The sequence below is a fragment of the Rhinatrema bivittatum genome, chromosome 6, assembly GCF_901001135.1.
Source record: "Rhinatrema bivittatum chromosome 6, aRhiBiv1.1, whole genome shotgun sequence".
Taxonomy (NCBI): Eukaryota; Metazoa; Chordata; class Amphibia; order Gymnophiona; family Rhinatrematidae; genus Rhinatrema; species Rhinatrema bivittatum.
In genome coordinates, this window is record NC_042620.1 from 317,589,707 (window position 1) to 317,616,732 (window position 27,026).

Consider the following 27,026-nt stretch of genomic DNA (forward strand, 5'->3'; position numbering starts at 1 on the left):
CCCATCAAGTCTCAGTATAACCTGGTCAAATTCCTGGATTTCTCCATATTTCATTTTAACTGCATAAAGCCACCACCCAATCTTCCTTCTGAAAGCAACATGTTGCCCAGGCGGCAGAAACATGCTGCTGACCAACCCAAAAGGGGGGCAGCCTGTAATATTTTTGGAATGTGATGCATAACGCGTAGCAGATGAAGGAGCTATTACATTTCCCAATGACTATTTTACATTTTTTGAATGGGTAATTTAAGCAGCCTATAATAGTTGCAATGCTCCATTAAAGCACAAGTACTGACGAAGGTCCTCAGAATATCAATTTCCCTGACTCTTCCTGCCTAGACTGGACTTCTTTCCAGTTCTTTTCTTGTCCAAAATGTTACATTTTTTACCACGCACATATCTATACTTATTCTACCGCTGGACACGCAAATTAGTATTTTGACTGTGTCTTCATCAGTCCAACAGTGCAAACATCATTTGTCATACAAATGATGCATACATGTCTATTCCACATGAACACTAGTGATGGGCTGTGACTCTATCTGTACTATCATTACCAGCTGAATTTAAGAAGGCGTTTAGCTGTGCAGCACCATCACTTTGGAAACGATTACTGCTTGGGGTCAGAGACTGTACGGACTGCTTAGCCTTTTGTAAACGCCTTAAAACCTGCCTTTTTGGTTCATTAACAGGGTGATTCTATGTGACCACCTAGCAGCATTAGCAACTTAAGTTGTTGTGTTTTGTAGGCTTCAATTATAAGAGGATAATAATATTGTTTAATATTTTCAATATATATTGCTGCTATTATAATATTGTTTTATTTTGTTTTATATTTTCTTGTTGAATTTATGCATCTGTTGTGATGCTTGTTTTCTGTGCCTGTCCTCATTAGGAATATCAATTCTAGTGATCCAATAAGTAAAAAACTGAATGAATGAATAAAATGAATATATACAGTATATAGAATATAATTGCTGAAAAAAATCCCATATCAGACTTTAGAAAATAAAAACATAAAACTTGTCATATTGGGTCAGACCAAGAGTTCATCAAGCCCAGGACCCTGTTTCCAACAGTGGCCAATCCAGGTCACAAGTACCTGGCAAAATCCCAAACAGTAAATATATATTTCCCATGCTGCTATTGCACAGTGATAAGTAGCAGCTATACCTTAAGGGGCTGATTTTAAAAGGAATGCGCACGTGCGTCCATGTGCGCACTGTTCCCAACATGCTCGTGCCGGCATGTGCATGTTATAAAATCTGATGGCCGCGCATGCTTGTGCAGGTGGCCCGTGTGCAGGGGAGGACGAATTTTCCCTAAATATGTGTAGTGATGCAATCGCCCCCCCCCCCCCCCCCCCAGTTCCCTAACCCCTTGCCTAACTTTCCTTCCCCTTCCCGTCTCCACCCCGACACACCTACCCAGCTACCCCAATTGTTTTTAATTTTTCTGGTTACTCTTCCTCCAGAGCAGAAGCAAGTTACACGTGCCGGCCAACCGTCAGCGAGCGCTTCCCCGGGACAGCGTACAATGGCACACAGCAGGGTTTACACGTATGGCCAAGCCCGTTTTAAATGGGCGTGGCACGCACAAGGCCCGGCCACATGCATAAACCCCGTATTTTACGCACACGAGCCTTTGAAAATTTGGGTATAAATCTACATGATTAATAACAGTTTATGGACTTCTCTAGGAACTTGTTAAACCCAGCTACACTAACTGACTTAAGCACATCCTCCGGCAATTAGTTCCAGAGCTTAATTGTCTGCCGAGTGAAAGAATTTTTTCCAATTTTTATTTAATGTGCTTACTAGTTTCACGGAGTGTCCAGTAGTCTTCGTATTTTTTGAAAGAGTAAACAACCAATTTACATTTATCCATTTGATTCCACTCATGATTTTATAGACCTCTATCATATCCCCCCTCAGTCGTCTCTTCTCCAAGCTGAACAGCCCTAACTTCCTTAACCATTCCTCACAGGGGAGCCCTTTCATCCCCTTTATCATTTTGGTCGTCCTTCTCTGGAACTTCTCCAGTGCAATTATATCTTTTTTGAGATGTGGAAACCAGAAATGTACACAGTTCTCAAGGTGCGGTCTCACCATGGAGCGATATAGAGGCATTATGACATCCTTCGTTTTATTCTCCATTCCTTTCCTAATAATTCCTAACATTTTGTTTGCTTTATTGACTGCTGCAGCACACTGAGCTGATCATTTCAAAGAACTGTCCATGACGACGCCCAGATCCTTTTCCTGGGTGATCACTCCTAATATGAAACCTAACATCATGTAACTACAGCAAGGGTTATTTTTCCCTATATGCAACACCTTGCACTTGACCAGATTAAAATTCATCTGTCATTTGGATGCCGAGTCTTCCAGTCTCACAGGGTCCTCCTGCAATTTTTCACAATCCACTTGTGATTTAACAATGGAATAACATTTGGTTGTCTGCAATTTTGATCACCTCATTCATTTTTCCCCTTTTCAGATCATTTATAAATATATTAAAAAGCACTGGTTCAAGTACTGATCCATGAGGCACTCCACTGTTCACCCTTCTCCACTGAGAAAATTGACCATTTAGTCCTACTCTATCTTTTAATCAGTTTACAATCCACAATAGGACATTGTCTTCTATCCTGTGACTTTTTAATTTTTTCTGGAGTCTTTGCCAGGCTGAAGACCTCTGCAGCACACTAACTAGGAATTAATTCTCAAATTCTGTTTCAATTCTTTTGAATCATCACCACTGAATACAGTTTCTGGCTTAGGTATCTCCCCAACATGGTCTTCAGTAACACCAAAGCAAAGAATGCATTTAGTCTTTTCATGTTGCCTTTATCTTCCCTAAGTGCCCCTTTTACCCCTCGATCATTTAACAGAACAACACAGACTCCCTCATAGGCTTCCTGCTTCTGATATATTTTAAAAAGTTTTTATTATGAGTTTTTGCCTCTATGGCCAGCTTCTTTTCAAATTGTCTTTTAACCCGCCTTATCAATGTTTTACATCTAACTTGCCAAGTCTTATGCTTTTTCCTATTTTCTTCAGATGGATCTTTTTTTCCAATTTCTTACCATTTCAGCTATGGCCACATGTCTGATGTACAAATTTATTTTGCCCTAAGAATCTGACATATGAATGTTCAGCACCAGTTATCGCAGACAAGCAGTTAGTGCTGAATCCTCTAAACCAGGCCAGGGAAATGTTATTGGGCAAGTGATAATAGTAAAAGAGTTACCCAGTGGCATATTTGTTTATTCAAATTCAACTGCCTACCTTTCAATCAAACATAAAAGCAGACCAAATCAAAAAATCAATAATATAAAGGTTACAGAATCCACATTTAAAATTTATATCAACATTCCTAGGTGATTAACAGAAAAACATTCATCAAATAAACATAAAAACAATCAACACATGAAAACACATTCCATTAAATAATAACAAGAGACGGAGATGTACCGCAGACTTTACAGAAACATGTTACATAAAAATTGCCTAAAAACAAACAGCACATAATAACCTATTAATACTGAATTTAAACAGCAAATCCTATTAAAACAAATACATCACAAAAAAATCATATAAAACTACATAAAAAATGCTTAAAACTGGGAAAGTAGTTAAAACCTGTAGCTAACATTCACGATTGTACATATGATCATAAGTGAAAAGCTTGCTGAAATAAAAAAGCATCTCCTAATATAAATATAAAAATCAAAAACACAGCCAATGAAATACAAAAGATACTGTGATTTTAAAGCAGTAGTAAATATATCTTCGGTACACAGCATGAGAAAGCTAAAGAGAAAGAAGGGCATCTAAGAAAGGACAAGAGTCCCCTTTATGAGGATCAGTGACAAGATTTGTCTTAGCGACAGAAGAACAAAGTTTGGCCATCATCAGTCTGTAGCCTGCATCACTGTCATGCTCTGTAGTCACAGGAAAACCTAGGCAAATTATCATTCTATGACTACTTGCCCACTGGTCAGCCAGATTAGGCATCAGCAAATCGATCCTCCATAACATTTATTCTTATAACATTCCTTACTACTATATTGCTCAAGGTGTGAAACAACCAAACAATACTGAAAATAGCATAAATTATATATAGTGAGACAAAAGTGATTTCTGCAGACCAAATCGGCATACTTTTGCAGCTTTAAGAGTTCAAGTATATATTGCTGGGCTGGAAGAATAACTTACAGAGCTGTGAAGTTACCAAGTTGTAGGAAGGAGACTTTTTAGCCAGTCCTGGTTTTAAACTTACACTCAAAAGCATGGTGATATTTATAGTCCCTGATTCTAGCCACTGAATTCAATGCTATAGGTCCCATAATGCATCATAATGAGGGTGCCAGAAATCCAGGATGGCCTAAAATGTCCTTCCTTGAACTGGATAACTTGGCAGCTCTGAACTTACTAGGGCACAAACTTGTAAAACCCCAAGACGCAGAACAGATTACTCTGTTTCTACCAACATGGCCTTAAACAAGTCACCTAAAGCATCATTTCAGTAAAGGTGGCCATAGCACCTACCGTGATGGAATGTGCCTCATGGGTTCATTTCATCCTAATATATAAATAGTGCATACAATACCTAATGCTAATTATATTTAAAATTATAAGATTTTTGCACCATAATTTGAGGACTAATGCATGCCAGGAGGTCTTGGCTCCCTCAATGAACTGAATTCTTTCCCTCTACGGAAAGCTATAAAAAAAAAAAAGACCATGCTTCCTCACAAAAACCAAGAAAGCAGGTGAGAGTGCATGAGGGAAAATAACCCCAAGAAACACAAGCAGAGCACACAATTACAACCAGTTAACCAAATGTAATGGAGAGGGGGAAGGGTTCTGCATTTCAGGATGTCGGAAATATTTGCTGCACTAGGCAAAACAATTTTATAAGATATCTTTCATACACAAGTCTCACATAAAGCGTTTAAATAAAAAAAAAAAAAACTATATGAACAGACAAGTACATTTTAATTCAGCATTTAACCTGTCTGACCAAAATTCAGCTATTTCAACCTCCCTGTGATCCCACTTAACGCTTTTGTAATGTGGAATTTATTTATTTTTTTAAATTGATTTCTACTGTGCCTTTCAGCCACTTAAAGCGGATTACATTCAGGTAATATCCATTATGGACTGATAAGCCGATGTAATAAAAGTGCATTTTACTGGGTGCATATTTTTGCGCATACTTCACTCCCAATTTTACAAAGAGTTTAATGCACGACAAAAGATGCAGACTGACTTATTGCGCCTCCATGCAAATCCAATGTTAATCAAGGCATTAGTTATTACTCCCCAGTGCCGAGAGATGAACACGAGAAACACCTCGTTGGGTCAGACCAACATTACTGAGCCCAGCATCCTCTCTCCAACAATGGCGAGTCCAGGTCGCAAGTACCTGCCAAATCCCATAAACTAGATTTCCTGCTACTCCTAAGGATAGCAATAGCTTTCTTTAGTTTTACTGGCCAATAAGGTGTTATCGACTTTTCCTCCCTCCTCTTTTAAAACCCCGCTATACTAGTCACCTTATCCTCTGGCAACAGATTCCATAATTTAATTGTGTACCGAGTGGAAAAAAAAATACTTTCCAGGATTTGTTTTAAATTTGTTGATTTGTTAGTTTCATGGCGCGTCTCCTTGTTTTAGTATTTCATTAACTATCACGTCCCCTCTCAGCCATCTCTTTTCCAAGCTGAACAGCCCCAACCTGCATAGTCTTTATTATTATTTTTGTGGCCCACCTTTTCCTTTTCTGCCGTGTCCTTTTTGAGAGAGCGACCAGAACTGCATGCAACATTCAAAGTGCTCAACAGAGAGGCAACATGCTATTTTCCATTTTATTCTCCATTCCCTTTTTGTGTCCTTCCCAAAATTCTATTTGCTTTTTTTGACCGCCGCCACACAAGCCAAAGATTTCATGGTATTGTCCACAAGGATTCCAAGGTCCTTTTCCTGAGCGGTGACTCCCAAAACAGAACCCAGCATTGCGTACCTGTGGCTGGAATTATATTTCCCTCTGCGCATCACTTTGCACTTTTTCACGTTTAATTTCATCTGCCATTCAGTTGCCCGGTCCCCTAGCCTCACAAGATCCTTCTGCTGCTGTTTTAACAAATTTGAATCATTTTCTGCCATCTGCAAATTTGATCACCTTTCTTGTCGTTCCCTTTTCCAAGTCATTTATTAATACATTAAAAATTAAAGGAATAATATTGTAAAAAGAAAGAGAAACTAAATGTTTGTTACTTCCAATATAGAGACCACCATATCAAAGGGTGCAACAGATAAAAGACAAAAAGATTAAAGAAACAACAGTCTACCTTCTTTCAATATAGCTTCCTACTTCTCTAGACACACCCTACCTGGAACCTTTTTAAAAAATCGGTGTCACATTGGCCACCTTCTAGTCTTCAGGTTTCATGGCCATTTTAAATGATAGGTTACAAATTACTAGTAAAAGGTTAGCAAATTCATGTTTTAGTTCTTTTAGAACTCTAGGCTGATTGCCATAGTTTGCCAATCTAAACTATTACATCCTCCACTGTCACAGATTTAGTTGCTCACAATCTCTACTATTAAAAAATGTTTCAAGTGTGTGTATATGTTCCCAATATCCTCATCAGTAAACACCGAGGCAAAGAATTTATTCAGTTTTTCTGCTATTTCCTTGTCCTTCCTGAACACCCCTTCTGCCCCTCGATCATCCAGCAGCTCTACTAACTCCCTCACGAGCTTTTTGCTTCAAATATACTCGAAAAAGTTTTTATTAGTAGTTTCTGCCTCACTGGCAAGCTTCTTCTCAAATTCTTTTCTTGGCCTCTCTTACTACTGTTTTACATCTAACTTGCCAGGAAAAACAGTGTTGAGGGACTGTCTCAGAAGAGATGTCCCTCCGGCCAACAAGGTTTCTCACTGCTGCCCGAGCATGCTGTCTTGGTGGGAGGAGACGTTAAGAGATAAATTTGCATATGCTGGGGCTCCAATGCTTGCAGCTTTATCTCATGCATATTCATTGTGAATATCCTGAAAACGTGACTGGCTGAGGCACCCCCAGGACAGGTATGGAAAGCCCTGCAATAGGATACATTTCAGTTGACAATTACAGCAATGACCAATTCTCTCTTTTGTGACTCTTCAGACCTTTGGGATTCCAACAGTCACTACCTGGTTTTTGGTGTAAATTTTGGCTCTCTGGAAGGCCTGCTCAGCTGACATGATTCTCTGTCCTTTTCTCCTGCTACAGTACAGCTTTCATTCCAGCCTTGCCTCGGATTACTAAGTCAATGAACCTACTTTAACTGGCTTGAGTCAAAATTTGGTTGCTCAAGAACACTATAGGGCAGATTTTAAAAGCCCTGCGCGTGTAAATCCAGCTGGATTTACGCGCGCCAAGCCTATTTTGCATAGGCCCAGCGACGCCTGCAAGCCCCGGGATGCGCATATGTCCCGGGGCTTGAAAAAAGGGGCGGGGCAGAGGCGGGCGGGGGCGTGGCCAGAGGCCTCCGAAGGCCCGCTAGGCCGGGAGATCGCACGCTGGCACTCGGCCGGCACGCACAACCTACACCTGCCCAGAGGCAGGCGCAAATTAAATAATAAAGGTTAGGGGGGGTTTTATGTAGGGCTGGGGGGCGGGTTAGGTAGGGGAAGAAAGGAGAAGGTGGGGGGGAAGGTGGGGGGAAGGCGGAAGGAAAGCTACCTCCGAGGCCACTCGAAGGGTACAGGGAAAGCCATCGGGGGTCCCCTAGGGCTCGGCGCGCACAAGGTGCACAAGTGTGCACCCCCTTGCGCGTGCCGACCCCGGATTTTATAACATGCGCGCGGCTGCGTACGCATGTTATAAAATTGGGCATAGATTTGTGCACGCCGGGTTGCGCACACAAATCTACGCCCGCGAGTAACTACTAAAATCTGGCCCTATGTTATTTGACTCCTGTTACAACCTGCCTCCTTATGAGGTCATTTGAAAGCTGTGTGACTCAAGCACTGTGATGTCCAAGCTAGAGGAGAATTATCTGCATACAAGGTCAAACGCAATTCAGGTGAATTTCAACCTGGTTTTGAGCTTGATGGCATTTTCACACCTTCCCCACATTCACCAATGAATCTGGGGACAGTCTGATCATTTCTGGTGAAATCTGAGGCAGGTTCACTGGACTTGCAGAAATCCACATCAGACTATATATACAAAAATAAATAAATAAACGTTTGGTGAACTAGTTCAGCAAACCAACAAAACTCTTTGCAGGTGAAACTTGATCTGGAATGTTCTAACCTGGCTGAATAGGAAGAATCTCAATTTGGCTTGATTTTAAAGCTTTGCGATTTCACTCCAGCATTTGTTCCTGGTGGTTACGAGTTTGACCTTAGAAAGCAATCTGACCAACCAATCACAGTGCAGGGTCCATCCATCTGCACCTGAGGTCAGATTAGAATAATATTTATATGTAATACCCTCTGCATCTTAGGGCTCACCTTCCACATCATAAGCTTTACATTTTGTTTCTTGCATCATTACTTCTGCTAAATATGTGGCAAGAATCTTGGATTTGTTTCTAATTGTGCTTACTTAGTAGTTTTATTTTAAATTATCCAGGATGTAAATCTGACCATACTGCATAGAGTAAACATCCGAGTGTTATTCGAGGTATTGTTTTAAGTTGACTCTTCTTACGCACAAGCTAGAAATAGCAGGACTGATGAGATGCCTTTTTAGTGGAGCTGACAAACGTCAAAAGCAAAGCCTTCAGTTCTTATCTGAGGTTGTCAGCCAGACCCAGACTCCTAGGGATTCCTGAAGAAGGAATGTACCGTGCTTCCTCTACATTCCTGTGCAGCTAATTAGCACTTAACAACTGCAGGCGCTTTTATAGCCGAAGCCAAAGCTCGGCTGCACGCCTCCTCCCCTCATCAGCTGCGGTTACTGGGTACGAAGCCAATTATCACCAAAACTCTGCACCAGTATGGGGTGCATTTTCAAAGTCTTGGAAGCCCCTTTTGCATGGGTGAAAACAGAGTTAACCCGATAAGCAGAGTTCAGCAAGCCAGAACATCTGCACATACCTTCATAGCATTTGTTCTTTTGGCCACATAGCAAAGTGGTGTTCCGGGGAAGGAAGGGTGGTGCATTTCAGAGGCATGGTACGTACATTTCAATTTTTAAAATGTACACACATGCAAACCTTTTTTTTTTTTTTTTCTTAAACATGGCCACATTACTGGTGCTTACTGGAGCCGGGGCCTGGGTCCCCCTTAGAAGTCCCTGAGCTGGGGGGGGCAAACAGGCAGTTACAGTGGCAAGTACACTGTACAGAGAGGACCAAGGTGGTAACCATACCAATAAGAAGAATAATTAGCAGACAGAAAGGAAGGGGAGTTGATGCACACACACATGCTCTCTATCACCCATAAATATCCACATGCTCTCACCCATACATACACACACAGTGCCCTCTCTCACCCATCCATATACACAATATGCTCTCTCTCACCCACCCATACGCAATGCTCTTTCTCACTCACCCAAACACTTGAAAAAGTTTGAAAACTAATTATTATTTATCTGTCCCGATGCTGTGAGAGGCTAATCGCTGCCTGTGGTGTGCCAATTAGGGCCTGGAAAGCCCATGGGGATATGGCCACAAGTTTAAAAAGAATTAAAATAGAGAAAGCCAGGGAACAGTAGCAGCACGATTGCCCTGGTGATGGCAGGGCATCTGAATAGCCTGGGAGCATGGCCCGAGTTTTTTTTTTAAGAGTTCTGGTGCTGGCTAGGGGTCAGGAAATACGGCCATGAGTTTTTTTTCCCCCAAAAATGTAAGCCCCGGAAGAGATGGCAGCATGGAGCTGCTGTGCACGGCTGATAAGTGCCTGATGTGGTGCCGCGAGAGCCTGGGGAGCTCTCAGTGGCAGCTGTTATGCAGTCCGGGAGGATCAGAGTTGCACCTAAGGTTGCCAACTTTCCCATAGACCAGGACTGGACACTTGAGGACCGGGGGGCTGGGGTGGGGGAATGGTACCCCCTCATTTGCATAAATTTTAAATCCTGCCAGTGAACTTCCTAAACACCAGAGGGCTTGCGAGGAGGGAGAGGCAGTGAGTGAGAGGACTGGAGTGAGCGGCTGACGAGGCTGCTGCTACCGCTCCGGAACTCCCCCTAAATCAGCTGAGCCATGGTGGTAAAATAAATATTAAAAATCGGAGTCACCGCACGGGAGGAACCGGAGACAGCAGCAGCAGCAGCAGCAGCACGGGGGCCACTGTCGCTGCATCGTATGGCTGATCAAGGTGGGGAGTGGAGAAACTTCTCTTCCTGCCCCACCGGCTGCACAGTCAAATCCGACGGGGATGCAACACTCCTCCTCTTCCTGCTGCTCTTCTAATGCTGCTGTGCCTGAGGGGGGGACGTCACTGCCGGCATGGAAACCCAGGTCAAGGTCGTCAACAAAGACCCACGAAGTCAGGCCATTGGGATGACCTTGTTGCAAGGCACCAGCAGACCGGTTACATTAGGGCAAACTGCACCGAAAGAAAGGCCGGGAAAAGTCTGTCATCGGGTCAGGTTTGGCCCGTAGGCCGTAGTTTGTCCACCCCTGCTTTGTGCCATCCCATCCTTTAACGCCGTGTAAGCGTGCGAACGTCGGCTGGATCATGCAGGCTGAAAAGTGGGAGCGTGCATTGCCAGTTAGGCACCCTGTCGTAAATTTAGCCACGTATGTACGTATGGCATACGTTATTCAGTCGCAGATTAGCTTACATGGGCTCCAGAAGGCACAAATCACATGTGGTTCGCTATTGCAAAGGACTTCCACACCAGCGTTTTCCGGAGCCAGGTCTGGCGTTTTCAAGCCAAAGGAAAAAAAAAAAAGTTTGGCTAGGTATCCCCAAGATGCAGCTCCTGGCTTTAGGGGCGAGACTGATGAAGACCTAGTGAAGGTTTCCAAACCCAGGCTCAAAGTAAAAGCACACTGTGCATTCCGCAAATGAGCTGACTCCTCAGGCTGCTGCAGAAACGGCCAGGCTTTGAAAAACAGGAAGCCGGCAGCACACTCTGACTGAGTCAGATGCAAGATTCCTCTTCTCATCCAGCACTCGGAGCCAAGGAACCCATTCCTGCGGTAATTACTGACAGCTTTTCCATAAGGACCATGACTGCATCCAAGTGAGGCCGTCCCAGTGCCGTCTCGGTATTTCAAGATTATTATTTGCACAGCGTTCAGTTGTTTTTGTTTTTTTTTCAACTCCCCCGCAACACTGTGGTACACCTCGAGCCCTGGTGATGCCAGTAGGAAAAAAAAAAATGTAAGTAAACATCTAAAGATAAGCTAACGGCAGGATCAACGAGGAGTGCCTTTTGCTTTCCTTCTGGGGATTTTTCTCATTAATCAAACAAACACAGTCTGTGCATTGTAAGAGCAGCCTCGGTGGATGGGGAGAGAGACAGCAGATGAATAGGCCTGTGGGAGCTGGAAAGCTAACGCACCGTTACCGTGGGAAGAGAGGAGACGAGCCGCAAACTAAGAAGGAAAACCCCAACTCTTGCCAGGGCCTCTCTGCCTGACGTTGGACAAGGTCCCTGGGCCTTTGTTCATCCGAATGGAGAACTGGATAACAGCACTGTTCCTCCTCCCCTTTCAAAACGCTCCATCCGATTAGGCACCAAAATTAAGTATCCTGGCTTTCCACCCCCAGTGACGGCTGCGTATGTAAGGCCAACGTTTTAAAAAGAGCAAGCTTCAGAGACTCCTGCGGTCCCTTCCTCACCCAGCTGCTTAAGAAGAGAACGTCAACAGTCCTGGTAGCTTCCCCACTGTCTGCTGGCCCGGGAAGGTGGGCTTAGAGGTCTCCCACATCGCAGAAGCCTTGGTCCTTACTCTTTAAATGGAGCCAACTTCAGTGTATTCTGCTTGCACGTGGACTAGGCAACAAGAGGTGGCCTCATGGTTAGAGCAGCTCCTTCATCTTACCTGCAACCTTTGGCAGCAACATCACAGCCCTTTCATCAGCAATGGATCCCCACAGTATAACCGTAGTACCCAGGGCGCAAAATGAATGAAATGCAAGTGTGCGACAGCAAGGGGATGAAAAGCCAGGAGGAGTGCTGCTTGCCTCTTGACATTCGGGCTAACAGAAAAGAGGGGAGAGAACAAAAAAAAAAAAAAGGACTGGGCATCGGAGTGGAGAGGGGAGGACGAACGTCACAAATATGCTTTGCCTGCCCCAGGTCCTGAAACGCTTAGTTATGACTCTCACGATTGCACACGGTGACCGACAGAGAAACTGCATCCAAATAAAGTCTAAAAAAAAACAAGGCGACAGCACAAGTGGCACTCCCAGGTTTCTGCAAGGAGAAGATTCTTATGCTGGGAATTTTACAAAAAAAAAAAAAAAAAAAGCATAACTGATACACAGTGGGAGGGAAACACAGTGGAATGGTAGAGTAAAGCCAACACTGCACGGTATATAATTTCAGGACTGCAATCGCGGGTAAGCAGGTGAAGGAGAAGACAAGAAACAGATCAGAATGTTCTTATGTTTTGCTTAAAAGCATTCTGCACATCTGGCCGCAGGTTCCTAACCAGGCACCTAGAGGAACTGGCAGGGGACAGAACAGAACTTTCCAGTCTGTTACCAAGAGGTTTCAAGATGACATCTGGAAAAAAAAAGAACCAAGGCCATTCCCGCCCTTGTACACATAAGAAAACCAGGGTTCTGCTGGACAGATAAATATACAAACTCTGAACAAACCGCAGACCGAAAATGACATCAGGCAGAACACCATCCAAAAAAAAGGGAATATATGAAAGAAGGAACACTTTAGTAGAACTCTAAGAAATAATGGGCCTAAATTGTGGAAAATTTTTCTCAAAATGCATATGATGGGGAAAAAAAATAAATCTCTACCCAGTGGACAAAAGGTGGGCACATTCTCCAAGGCTGTCTGATAAACTCCAGGAACCTCTCTCTCCTGCCCTCCCCTCCCCCCTTGTTATTATTCGGCTGGCAGGGAAAGTCAGATTAAGACAAAAACCTTGGTTTTTTTACAGCCTCAAGAGGGGCTGGGTGGCTAACATTACTTTTCTAAACTCACACAGAACCAGTTAAGAGGACGGTCTCAAATGCACGTCCTGGGAGGAGCTTCCCCCAAATCCCAATCCAGAGTGCTAAGCATTAGTCCATAATTAAAGAAATCCTTTAAACTAAACACCTGTGGCGTAGCCACGGGAAGGGGGGGGGGGTGGGAGGGCTGAGTGGCCGTGGCCCACCCACACAAAGCTGCCCCGACACTGCAGCGGCGTGGCGATGATCCGCCTGCAGGGATTTCACCCCCGACGGGCACATGAGCTCAACAATGGCAGCGCGATGATGATCTGCCTGCGGGGAACCCACCCGACGCAAGCACATGAGCAGAACCGCAGCGGCGCAATGATGATGATGTGCCTCCAGGGATTCACCACCACCACACCACGAGCAGATCTGCAGCGGCAAATGATGATGTGCCTCCAGGGATTCACCACCACCACACCACGAGCAGATCTGCAGCGGCAAATGATGATGTGCCTCCAGGGATTCACCACCACTACACCACGAGCAGAACCGCAGCGGCACAATGATGATGATGTGCCTCCAGGGATTCACCACCACCACACCACGAGCAGATCTGCAGCGGCACAATGATGATGTGCCTCCGGGGATTCACCATCACGACCACCACACCACGAGCAGAACCGTAGCGGCACAACGATGATGTGCCTCCAGGGATTCACCACCACCACACCACGAGCAGAACTGCAGCGGCACGTTTGAAGACCTGCCTGCGAGGGTTTCACCCCCTGCGGGCTTTTAAAGAGGACCAGGATGGCTTGGCACAGACCGGCCCGCAAGAGTACCTCCAGCGGGCTGAAGAAGAAGACCACGATGATGTGACAGGCCACAAGAGGTGAGGGAGGCAGGCTGTGAAAGGGAAGGGAGCCTCCTCTCCTCATGTGCCTCACTCGCTCAGCTCCCCTTCCTTTCCCTTCTTACTGAGAAGGGAGGGGAGGAAAAGGGAACTGAGCTAAATAAGTGGAAGGTAAGGTGGGGGCAGGTGTGAGTGAGAGGAAAGGGAATGGAAGAGAAGTGACAGAGGGGAGAGAAGGAATTGAAGGGAAGGAGGAGTGAGTGTGAGGGAAAGCAGTAAGAGGGAAGGAAAGGCAGAAGAAGTGAGGGAAGAAAAGGGAGTGAATGTTAGGGGAAGGGAAGGGAGTGAGAGAGAGAGAAGGAGGAGGGGATTAGTGAGAGGGGAGGGAAGGGAAGGAAATTGAGGAGGAGTGAGAGAATGTTATGGTTTTGGGTAGTGGGCCCTTGGCCCGAGGTGAGAGCTGCTGCTACCCAGGGGGGGGAAGGAGCTCCCACTGGGCTCACCGACGGGAGGCGAGGTCTGGACTGCAGATGGCACAGCCTAAGGAGAGAGTCTGACGAGAGATAGGCTGGGATGCGGGTGCAAGTATCGGAGCAAGTCTCAGTGAGGAGAAGGGCAGTGCAAGCCCAGAGAGGAGTGAGTGCGAGGCATGTGGACGGTAAGGTGAATCCAGGCGCAGCCCCGAGGAGCGGGGGAGCGAGGCGTAGTCACAGAAATGCTCAAGGCACTACCCCGAGGAGCGGGGAAGTGTGACACACTACCCCTGTGTGCCGGGGTAGTGCCTTGAGTATTTCTGTGACATCTGTGAAGTGCATTTACACATGTAAAACCAAGTGTATAAAGACTTTTGAAAGTTACCCTGTGTGCATTTCTGGTCCATCACATCTCAAAAAAGATATAGTTGCATTGGAAAAGGTACAGAGAACGGTGGCCAAAATGATAAAGGGGATAGAACAGCTCCCCTAGGAGGAAAGGCTAAAGAGGTTGGGTCTGTTCAGTTTGGAGAAGAGACGTCTGAGGAAGTATATGATAGAGGTCTATAAGATCATACGTGGAATAGAACAGGTAAATGTAAACTGGTTATTTACCCTTTCAAAAATACTGGGGGGAACTTCATGAATTAGTAAGTAGCACACTTAAAACAAATCGGAGAAAATTGTTTTTCATTCAGTGCACAATTAAGCTCTGGAATTCATTACCAGAGGATATGGTTAAGGCAGTCAGCGTAGCTGGGTTTTAAAAAGGTTTGGACAAATTCCTGGAGGAGAAGTCCATAGACTTATTAAACCAAGTAGACTTAAGAAATAGCCACGACTTATCACTGCACGATAGCAGCATAGGATCTATTATTGATTGCAATCTTGCCAGGTACTTGTGAGCTGAATTAGCCATTGTTGGAAACAGGATACTGGGCTTTTGCGTGACAGAAGTGCAGTATTTTGGCTAGCGTGTAGTTTCTCTGTAAGAATTTGAAGCAGTCTGGCCTGTTGGCCCAGTAGGTAGTGTATTGGTGTTCTAGGGCCTGGTATAGTATTTGTATTGCTGCTTTCTTCATAAATAATGGTGCTGTTTGACTCCTGAGAGTTAGTGCTGTAATTGTATAGAATGGCCAAGTTCTAGGTGTCTTGTTTTTTTGCAGGGATTTGTGTTATGTCAAAGTGTTTAGTAATGGAATGGAATGGAATGTTTTGCTGAGGTGACAGCAGAATTTGAATATTTTTATTTTTGCATGTTGGGTTCTAACGTGAACTGTCTTCTTTCTGCTCTGCACTCATTCTTAGGATTCTTTCTAGAAAGAGGATTCATGAAAGAATGCATTGATATTTATTTTATTACCAGATTTATTGGGTCTGATGTTTATGTTCTTTGCTTTTTACATGATATTTTTGTGTAGTTGTAAACTACAATAAATATAAAATTAATACAGGTTAATAAGGCATTCTTATTGTTGGTAAGCACTTGAAATAAATTAAAATATTGTAAAGTTTCACTCATGATGCATAACAGCTATTGCAGACTACTTAAAAATTGTTTGTCAGGTGCACTCCCAAGGCATTATTTATGGATGAAAGTACAACTAGTAGGGCTCAGACCTGTATGCCTACTGCCCACCCATGTTAACCTTGGCTCCCCCCCCAAAAAAAAAAAAATCAGTTCTGGCTACGCCACTGCTAAACACCAGATATGAAACACAGATCGCCAATAAACAAACAAGCACATGACAGAACAAGCAGTGAGGGGAAAAAAGCTTTCCGGCCTTACCTAGATGGTGGACTCAGTATGGCAGAATCTTAACTGGGTCAAGAAAGTGTTCCTGCCCCGGAGAAAGCTTAACTTACCGCCTACGATATTCTGACTCAAAGAACAAACAGGCAGCAAGTTTCACTCCAGTGGCCTGTGGGCAATCAAAATCAGGAGCACCATGGGAGTCCCATATACAGGAGCAGTGCGACTTATCCCCCCCTTTTTTTTAAAATCAATTTCATGTTCTTAACATTTCATTTGGTGCACAATGACATTACAAGACAGTTCAACATGGCACGCTTCTGATATAATAGGTCTGAGACTGTGTAAAAACCATGTGCTGCATCGGTTTTCAAACCTCTACAATTTGTAACGTCAAGCTACCACAGTCCAAACCTGCATTAACTTCACTCACATCCCCTTCTTATTTGCCTCCGACTGCATGATTTCAAACAAAAGGAGGACTCGGAAAGCAATGCAAGCTTATGAGCAAAAAAGAATGGTGACTGTACAGAATTCTGAATAGGGTTCATCCACCCTTCTCTCCTTTACAAAGCATCAGCCCTGCTCCTCCCGCTCCTGCCTTTTATTTTCCAGTGTTAGCATTTGCATAGGTACAATATATTACCACAAGTGTGTTCTCAACTGCTTGGAAAATTACAGTGTGGCACACAGAATGCTTCTCTCAAAAATGGAAATTACAGTATATTTAAAAGCTACTGATGACTGTTTTAGATTAAATAGTGCAGTTCCCCCTCCGCAAAACAAGCCTGTGCAGGGCTGGCAGCCGGGAGAAAAAGCCTGAGGACGAGAAGAAGCAATAGCAGTACTTGTTTAGCACCTCGCCTTCTCTTCATATCACTGCTCCGACTGCACAACTCCACTTGGCCTTATTCACCAGACACACTCGCCCTACGCTGTGCAAATGGTAAAAAAAGCATTTGGAAAAACTAAAACCCTGCATGCTCCCCAGGCACTCTCTAGCTACGCCGTACGGTGGAATTCGGACTCTGCGGTCACTGTGTCTTCACTGATCAGTGGACCGCAGTGATCATTTCTCCCCTTTCCACAAACCCCCATTCCCTGGCTACAACCAAATGTGGGAACAAAGCCCCTCTAAAAACATGCTCAGTGATTATATCATTTTCATGAAATGTTTGCATTGGGGGAGAGGAAGGGAAAAATGTATTTGACATTTGCAAACAGCAGAAACAAGTCAAGTTTGGATATGGAAGAGCTGCTTTGCTGTACTACTTTTATGGCTCTGACACATATATAGTTTTGTCTTCCCCCTCGGTGCATCCAGTGCTGTAGCAATAGCAGTAATCCATCTGTTGTCTCATGCACTTACAGACCACAACTTTCAAGAATGGGGCAAATTACAAACTATGAAGCAGATAAGCCTTAGGAACACAGGAGCTGACAAGAAGACTCAGCCTCTGCAATAGAAATGTATGGTAAGCATCTGGAATGGCAAGGCATGGAAGCAAGAATTATCCAGTTATCGGATCAGGGTCACTGTTATAAAGCCAAAAACCACCCTTAAATTCTAAAGGTGTTAAGTGGATCGTTCGAAGTGACTGAATAAAAATTTCCAATCTCAATTCCGTTAAGGTCTGTCGTCCTTTTATCTCAAAGACAGGCTCAGGGGACTGGCAGAGGGACACAGACCCCTGCACCTCTAGGACTGGATTGCTCAGCAGATTGGCCAAGGGATGCAGAGCCTTTCGCCTAGGTCACTGGTTTAATCCAGGTGGCTCCAGAAAATGCTTAAAAGCAGTATTTCATCCTAGGTAGCCTGAAAGAATTCTGTGCAGCTGTTGTACAGCATTAACCTTCCCTGAGATGTTAAACCAACACCTTTCGCTTCAAAAGTTATCTTCCTCCATAAACTTAAGGTTAGCATCTGCCAGACATTTGGTTCCCTCCTCAGCCCCTGCTGGGAATTATCAGAAAGTCTGTGCTGGGCAAACAGTTCCTAAGAAGGACTCAGAAGGGGGTATATGGGGTACCTGAGGCATTCTAAACTTATAGAGGAAGAATTATTAGGTTAAGGTGAGTTAGCTCCCTATGGGTGCATAGAGCTGAACATTCCTGCAGATCATTTCAAAGCAGCCAAGGTTCAAGCCGGCTATTCAGCGGCCTCTGAAATTGTATCCGTGCTCTAATTTTCAGGGCATGAGATCCCACACCACTATCAACAAACTACCGTAAAAATAAGCCTTATTCATTTATATTCCGCTTTTCTGCACTTCAGAGCAGATTACATTCAGGTACCGTAGGTATTTCCCTATCCCCAGAGAGCTTACTATCTAAGAGCCTGATTCACTAAAGGCTTTTCCCATAGATACAAAATGAATCAGGCAAAGGAGAGTGCAGTGACTTGCTCAAGATCACAAGGAGCAGCAGTAGCATTTGGTTTCCCTGGTTCCTTTGCTCTCAGCAGAGGCGGGAATTGAAAAGGAAACTAAAATCCATTTTCACTTCCCAGAGCAGGCTTTTTACACGTCTACCCATGCAGGAGACATTTGCACCTGGTTCTATGGATATACAAGGGGCCCATTTCCAGTGCTATCGATCCTTTTCTAATATTCACCAGAAAAATGAGACCAAAGCCTATCCAGATCTTCCATTTTCTATAACAAACTAAGCACAAGCACTGAAAAATATGTATTAAATTAAATATTCCATCACAAAAACAATAACAACACTAGGTTATCATGAAGGAAGCAAAGCCTCAGTACCTTAAATGTCTAACTGATTCAGTCATGCAAATCAAACTGAAAATGAATTAAAATTGATTTAGCCCAGAAAGCTGTGTACACCTTAAAGAAAAATAAAGAACAGAACATACATAGAACTCAATTTGCTCGGAGAGATTAAAAGTAAAAATGTTAAATTGCTATCTGAAAACATAGAGTTACTTCACTTCGAGCTGAAATGCCAAATGCAAAGAGCCACCAGAATGACAAAAGCCCCATTGTCTGCTCACAGCTTTATTTCACAGGCCAGGGAAACTGAATAACACATTTAATAAGCTCTTCATTTATCATCCTGTATTCAGATTGCACAAGATCCTCGCCTCGCTGCAAACTGCATCCCACAGACAAAAATATACCGTGAATAACAGGAGGTCGTTGCATGAGGGCGCTCCCCGCTTCTCACACCTCCGCCCCCTCCCTATACACACATTGTAAACAAAACCAAAACTGAGCAGCATCAGAGAAATCACAGCGAAAAAGAACTTCATTCAACGCGATAAGCCTTTGGCATGACGTTGGCAAAACCCTGTGGTTCGACTTGAGCGCTCGGTACAAAAAAATGTCTTATTTTTTTGTATTTTGACTGGCCTTAACGATTAAGAGTGCAGTAAAGGGGTTAATCGGATCACACACAAAAATAAAGGTTAAAAAAAAAAAAAAAAACACCCCAACAATAACCACAACTACGAAGTAAACCGCCTTGGGTTTCTGTGCAGGGTGAAGTGGAGGGGAGGGGAGCCGATCCCTGCCAGCGGAGCGCATCGTGCCAGTTACAGTAACTTCGCGGCAGACTGAAAAGCTGTCAGGACCCCAGCCGAGAGCTGGACATTTCTGCACAGGAAGTTTCCCCAAACTGATGCCTAATGAGCCAACCTCTCCCCCCACCCTGCTAAGCCTGCTGCTGAGGTGGCAGGGGCAGCCGAGACACCTTCTGGCTTCGGATTTTATTGGGGGGGGGGGGGTGTTGTTGTTATCATCCTCTCGGTCCGAGGGAGGGCATCCAGGTCGAAATTATTCCCCTCCCCATCCCCCCCGCCAGCACTTGCAGGAGCGAGGATCGCCAGTCACCAGCGAGCCACAAGCTCGGGGGGGAGGGGGGGGGGGTGCAGTGAGAGAGAGAGAAAGAAGAAAAAGAAAAAGCAGGAAAAGGAAAAAAAAACCCTCGATTTGTCTTTACCCGGAACTTTCCCATCCGGCCATGTCCTGAGCGATCTCCGGGGGATCTCCTCTCGCCAGCGGAGCACAGCCTCGGCCCCTTCACCGAGCCCGGGTGGCCACCGTCAGCCCCGCTCAGCGCAAGCTGCGCCCCCCTCCGCCAGGAGCCCCGGGAGCACGCGCCTCCGCTAGCCGAGCCCCGGGCAGCCGCGCGCCTCCCCACGCGCCGCCAAGCCGGGAGAGCGGCGGCAGCTGCTGCTGCGGCCGGGGTGGGGGTGGGGTTAGCAGCCCACCCTCCCCCCGCTCTACCTACCAGCTGATTCCTGCAGTCTGCCTTCCGCTGCCCTGTCATCGTGGAGCAATACCAGGGAGACGACGGAGGAGGAGGATAAAACACATGCAAACTCCTTCCTGCTCCCTCGCTCCTCACGTGCAGGTGAGGAGGAAAGCAGCAACCACAAACAGATCTGTAGAAAAAATAAAATAAAAAATCCACAACCAAATATCTCCTCCGGATCCACCAAAGTCCCCTGTGCAAAAGGCAGGAGAGCCCGCGGTACTGATCTCAACGTCACCCCCCCAAAAACAGGGAAGGAGGCAGAGAGAGGGAGAGAGAAAAAAAAAAAAAAAGGCAAGACAATTGCAGGAAACCCAGCCCCTCTCCTTTCACTAAGGGTGGGGGAAGCCGCGAGGAGTCTGTGCGCTTTCGGAAAGAGAAAGAGACGCGGGGGAAAGCGGAACCTGGGTGGAAAGAAATGCCACAGGCGGCTCTCGGGGGAGCGAAACCGTGCGGGAGCCAGGACAATGATCTGGCTTCAGCTGACCTGAAGAAACCATTTGCTGACCTCTCTCCCCCATCCCTTCCCCTCTACAGGGGAGGGGCGGGACTGAACTGACCGAGTAAACTGTGAAAAAAGAAAAAAAAAAAGGTTTGCATTTGAGCACGCAGTAAACAACTTGCCGATTGAATTATGAATGTATATGAGAGATGCCAGGCTTCAGTCCTTGAGGCGTGGCACTACTGCTCACAAATGTCAAACTTGTGCTAAATCAAACCCCTCTCACTTTCTGTTGCCCTGTGCCCTGGTAACTTTTTAGTAAACAACCACCACGTTCTCCCTCCCCCAGGGTCAGGGTTTAATTACTTTTGCTTTCCTTCTGCCGGCTAAACTGGTCTTCGGGAGGCTCGGACACCTGGCAAAAGTTTTGTCGTTTAGTCTTCAGTTTGCTTATAATTAATTACCGTGTTCGCTGCAAGCAGGAGGAAAAAGCAGCAGAGAAATATCCCGCGAGGTCACCCAACATAAACACAGTTGTATTTTTAAAGGGCAGCTGTGGGCATTCATTCATTCTGAAAGAGCAAAAACCTTTTAGGACGGGATCCAACCTCTTGGTTGAAAACGGTTTTACTAGATTACAAGAGTGAGCGGCGCAGTGCATTTAATTTTTGTTCCCCTGAAGTGAAAGATGGAAGGCTTTTCTGCGTGTTTGCATGAACCTGTGCAAATCACGAAAGGCAGATGTAAAAGGTGCGCTGAGTAGGGCTCACGGTTTAACCCCCAGTTATGCACATGTGTTTTGTGCACAAACTACTGCCGATGAAGCAAGACGTTTTGTACACATAAAATATCTGTACAGGTTAGCAGCCCTCATGCAAATCCCATGCTGATAAAGGCAGTAGCTATTACCCCCCCCCCCCCCCCCCACTGCATAATGTGTTGGCTTAACTCGTGTTTTCTTAGTGTTGGAAACCTATCACCTAGTAAAGTTTGCAGGGCTACTGTTAGTCAATGGGCACAAGTTGCAACTTTGGTGCCTGGACCTGTAGTCGAGATTTTCTGCACAGAAAGCATGCTTGTGGAGTGGATGTGGAGAAGGTGGTTACAGCAGTGGGAGGGAAAGCAGGGTTTAAATCCTGTTCATTCTTTAGGACCTTGACAAGTTACTTCACCCTCCATTGCCTTAGATACAAACTTATAGGCCGATGCAATAAAATAACGCCCAGCCTAGCACACAGGTTAACATGTGGTTGGACATGCATTTTAGATGCACTAGACCAGCACCCGATGCAATAAGGGGATTAGTGCATCCTAAGCATGCACCCAAACAACTGCTTAGCCGATAGTGCTCATGACATGTAAATTCCATGCAGATGTATTACCTATCCCGGATGCAGAAAATCCCTCGGTACCCAACACACACACTTGTTAATGTGCTAAACTTTACTCCAGCCCCAGAGCTGGCGTTGTCATTCCGCAAGTGACAATATCTCAGGTTCCCTTGAAACCCTCTGCATTCAGAATAAGCAGTGAGGAAAATGACCCAGAGGAGAACGGGCCGAACATCACCATCACACTATGCCTGCTGATGCATGGAAAGGTAGTTGGCACTGCAGTATCATAGGAAAGAAAGGAGAAAAGCTTAAAAGAATCTGGAAAGAAAGCAATGCTCGGGTCACTATCACCAGAAGTCTCCAGCCCTGAAAGGATCACGCCAATCGCTGTCTTCAATGCGCGTATTGAGCACCCATTGCAATTATGGGCACACCGCCATGACTCCTGGGGCCTGATGCATTTGAGCGCTAGGGATACACAATTTTTCCCTAGCGCGTCCTTTTTAATGAGGCTGCTCAATACCAGTGCCCGTTTTACTGCGCATCTTATTGCATCAGCCCCTTAGATTGTGAGCCCTGAATGTAACCTGCTTCAAAAGTGCCTGAAAAGCAGAATATAAATAAACAAAATATGATTTATGCAGTCAAAAAGTGTTTTCTGCAGTGAAAGCATTTTTGTGCGCATAAATCATATTTCATATGCAGAAAATACACAAAGCATGTTTTCTGCGCACAAAGGTGCTTGTTTTTTGTGTGCATAAATCATGTCCAAGAAACTCCTTTTCCACTCCAGAGTTAAAATATGCACTCATCTTATGCAAAAGTCTGCGTGCACATTTTAACTTGAGTTTGCATGCTTTTCAACTCCCAATGTATTAGCATACTATTTGCTTACTGCAACAGGAGTTATTTTTACCGTGCATTTTTTAAAAACTGTGGGCTGAATTCCAGGGTACATTTTTAACATGCTCCTTCTTACATCATGCCTTCAAACAGATTAAGCATTCCCCATAGCAGAAAAAATGGGAGGGGGAGGGGGGTTCATGACCAGCAGGGCCAGTGCAAGGGTATTAGGTGGTCTAGGCAAAGCTTATAGCCTACCCCCTCCCCATCACACCTTTCACACACACAATTAAAATTAATGCATTTATAATAATAGATTTCACATGAACAAGAATATTTAAAGAACAGTCTTCTGAGGTAAAAATATCACTTACAACATGTATGTTATATGTACATAAAGTGCTATAAAACCCTGCAAAAAAAGTAAAAAAGACCCTTAGAATTGGTATGAGGTCTATTGTAATGTGTGTTGTGTATGGGCTTGTCCCTCAGAAAGTCACGAATAAACTGATTTATAATTTCAGTATAGTAAATCTCCCATACCTAAACTGCAATAACTGTCAGCATTCAAATACTAACAACCCTACTTATGAAAAGGCAAATCTGCTATTATTATGCCAGGCCCTAAAACGCCAATACACCCACTATTAGGAAAACAGAAAAAGCCAAGATGCTATAGATCCCTACACAGAACCTACACACTAGCAGAACACATCAACTTAGTCACACATGCAAAATAGAAACAGATTCACCAAATGCAGAATAAAGTGACCATAAAATAGAAATACAAATGTGCAGACAAAAACTGAATTGTAAACCACAACAAACCAAACTGTGCATGCAGTGCAACAATGGAAAAACAGAAACATTACAATTCTTCACAAAACATCAAACAATAAAATCAGAAAATATAAATCATCAATAGAAGTAAAACCATACTAATAAAAATACTAAATATTTCAAAACAGCTGACAAGTAGAAAAACATCCAATAACTTAAAACTCATACAAATTTTCCAAATAATTATTTCAAAACAGCAGACACAACACCACCAATATTTAAACAAAAAGGATTTTAAAAATTTCCTGCTGTCCATATCTGGGCTCTTTTGATTTCCAGATGCCCTGAGATTGTTGTGGATTAGCAGAAGACACAATATTTCTTCTCTCTCTCTCTCTCATATTATTCACACACATTCTCAGTCATGGAATATGCTCTTTTTCACACAGACACAGAACATGCTCTCATACAAATACACAGACATGTTCCCACACATATACACACGAAGACATGCTCTCACACAGACACAGAAACAGACATGCTGTCACACACACATAAACATGAACACACACACACACAGGCATGCTGATGCTGCTCTTCTTTGTACATCACCTCATACTTTGGTTCAGGCGATTAATATATTTTAATAAACAAATATAAAACAGAAACATGCTCTCACATACACATTCACATAGACATGCTCTCACACACAGACATAGACATGCATACACAGGCACACACACACACTCGCACACACACACACATGCAGGCATGCTCTATTTCTCCCTCTCACACACACACACATGCAGACATGCTCTATTTCTCCCTCTCACACACACACACACACACGCAGACATGCTCTGTTTCTCACACACACACACACACACACACACACACTCTCTCTCTCTCTCACACACACACACACAGACATGCTCTCAAACACACACAGACATGCTCTCACATACACACCCATACAGACATTCCCACTCACTTCTCCCTCCCCATGAGAAGCACAAGTCCAGCAGCAGCCTCCTCCTTCAGCCCCCCCGCAGATGAGACTCTTCAACTTTCTTGAGGCCACCAGGGCTGATGCTGTTCTGCTTGCTGTGCCCACAGGGAGAGAGGGCCCGCCATGCTGCTGTTGCTGCTGCTCCTCCTGCACTCGAATGCCGAGCGGGCCAGGGCCGATGCCGTCTCTTCCTGCGACAGGGGACGTGCCTCCTTTCTCCTGCTTCTGGCCGGACTGCATGGCCTCTCCTTCTTCCCGTTCACGAGGACTCACCACTTTCTCTTCCGCAGGCGGGAAGAAGGAGAAGCCATGCTGCTGCCGCCCCCAGACTGGTGGTGCTCCAGGCGGCTGCCCAGTGCTTCCACCGGCCCTGATGAGCAGGAAATCGGTGTACTTGAAATACAAAATAATCTCAAGGGTTTGAAACTTATAGATAAGAAAATAAGAGTGCTTATATTCCTGTTTTCAGCTACAGTTTTTGGTGAGAAGTGAATGACTATATGTGCCTTCCGATGGGCTGTAGTGCTAGCAGCTGAAAAAGCTAAATACCGGAAGGCTGGTAACATCCGGATTCAGAAGGACAAAGCTGGTGATGCGGAATTTTAAGAAACACTGAATCCATGAATTCTGAAATAAACCAGTGATAAAATGCATCTCTAAAAACTGTGTTTTGCCATGTTCTTATCTTCCCTGAAATAGGACACTGTTACCAGTTTTTAAAGACAAGTAGCAGAAGTTCCCCAGATGAGTGCTGCTGTGCTGCTTGGGGTTCCGGAGGCGGGAGGGCTCCCCCTGCTGTTCCTCTTCCAGCTAACACTTTTGACTGTTCCCGTCGTCGGTTCTCCTGCTCCACCAATGCTGGTGACGGCCCTGCCTTCCTCTCATGCCCGACTCCAGAGCCCTCTTTAGCCTGGAGCAGGACCGGGTGTGCCGCTGAAGCCGAGACACTTTATTTCATTCCCGTACCAGGCGTGTCTCTCACTGCCATGCTTGCTCTCGCTCTTGTCCCTGAGCCCTCGCCAGTTCCATTACCCCCTCTTCCCTTACTACTCGTTCCCCCTGCCCTCTTGCACCTCCTCTCCCTGCCCCTTCACCCCCTTACTGCCCTTCACCGCCTCGCCTCTTTACTCAGCCTTGCCCCTGCTCCCGCTCCTCTCTCACATCCTGCCCTTCTCAGTCCCTCCTCCTCCTCCTCCCCCCTGCCCTCACACCCTTTACCATTTCTCATCCCCCATCCCCCTTGATTCACCTCTTATTCCTTCTCCCCCTTGCTTTCAGAAATCTCCCTCTTTACTGGCATGTCTCTTACACCCCGCCTCCTTCTCCCCTCCCCCCCGCACTCACACACAGGCGGCATACACTACATTTGATTTCATCTCTATCCATAGCACTGGAGCAGCCACAGGAGCAGGAGGAAGCAGCGCCGAACTGCTGCTGATTCTCCTGCCTTCTCTTGAGCAGAATGAGCCAATCTGTAACATGTAAGCAGGCAGCACAGCAGCAGCTCCTCTGCAGTGCTTCATCCTGGCTCCTGCAGATGCCATGCATGCCGCTCTCCCTCTCCCATGGCAGATCTGGAGGAGACAGGCACGGCCATACTTTTATGTTTGATAGGGAAGGGGGGGGGGGGGATAGAAATAGAGGAACTCACATATCCAGCGCCCTGCCTGCCAGCTCTGCCCCAGCTTTTCCTCCCGCTGGCACTCTGGCACAGGAGCCATTTCTGACCTGGTACCCCCCAGCCTGTCTTTAGGCCTGTGCAGATGCAATATTTGTGGCCCCCCCCCCCCCCCTTGCAAAAGCGTGCACCAAACCTAAAGGCTTCTTTGCCTGATGATGGGCTACTATCCCACTCGTGGCAAAAAGTTGAGAATCGGCGGGCTGCAAATGAGGTAGTCGGGGCTGAGTTCAGGGTGCGGAATTATCGGGGGGGGGGGGGAGCAAAGCAGAAGGTGCCTAGGGTGCCTGATACCCTTGCACCGGCCCTGAGCATAAGACTCAATTATCAGCTTTTCAAATGAAGAAAGGTCGTTAGTTGAGGACCACAGGGATTGACACTGGGACCTGTGCTGTTTAACATATTCATTAAATGATCTGGAAAAAGATTGACAAGTGAGGTAATCAGATTTGCAGATGACACAAAATTATTCAAAGTTGTTAAACAGCAGCGGATTGCGAGGAACTG

At 45.2% G+C, this 27,026-nt stretch overlaps 1 protein-coding gene across 6 annotated transcripts in view; it reads right to left on the reverse strand.

Moving 5' to 3' along the window:
• The window catches only part of LOC115094464 (probable E3 ubiquitin-protein ligase MID2), an 839,223-nt gene extending 818,556 nt beyond the window's left edge, over window positions 1-20,667 (reverse strand). For 5 of the 6 annotated variants that reach the window (XR_003857558.1, XM_029607550.1, XM_029607551.1 and 2 more), the window contains exon 1: window positions 20,119-20,364. The gene's annotated coding sequence lies outside the window, so the exon portion shown is untranslated. Of the gene's footprint in view, window positions 1-20,118; window positions 20,365-20,409 lie in introns of those variants that run through there. The other variant, XM_029607549.1, reaches the window with a different exon arrangement.
• Window positions 20,668-27,026: the final 6,359 nt, after the last annotated feature.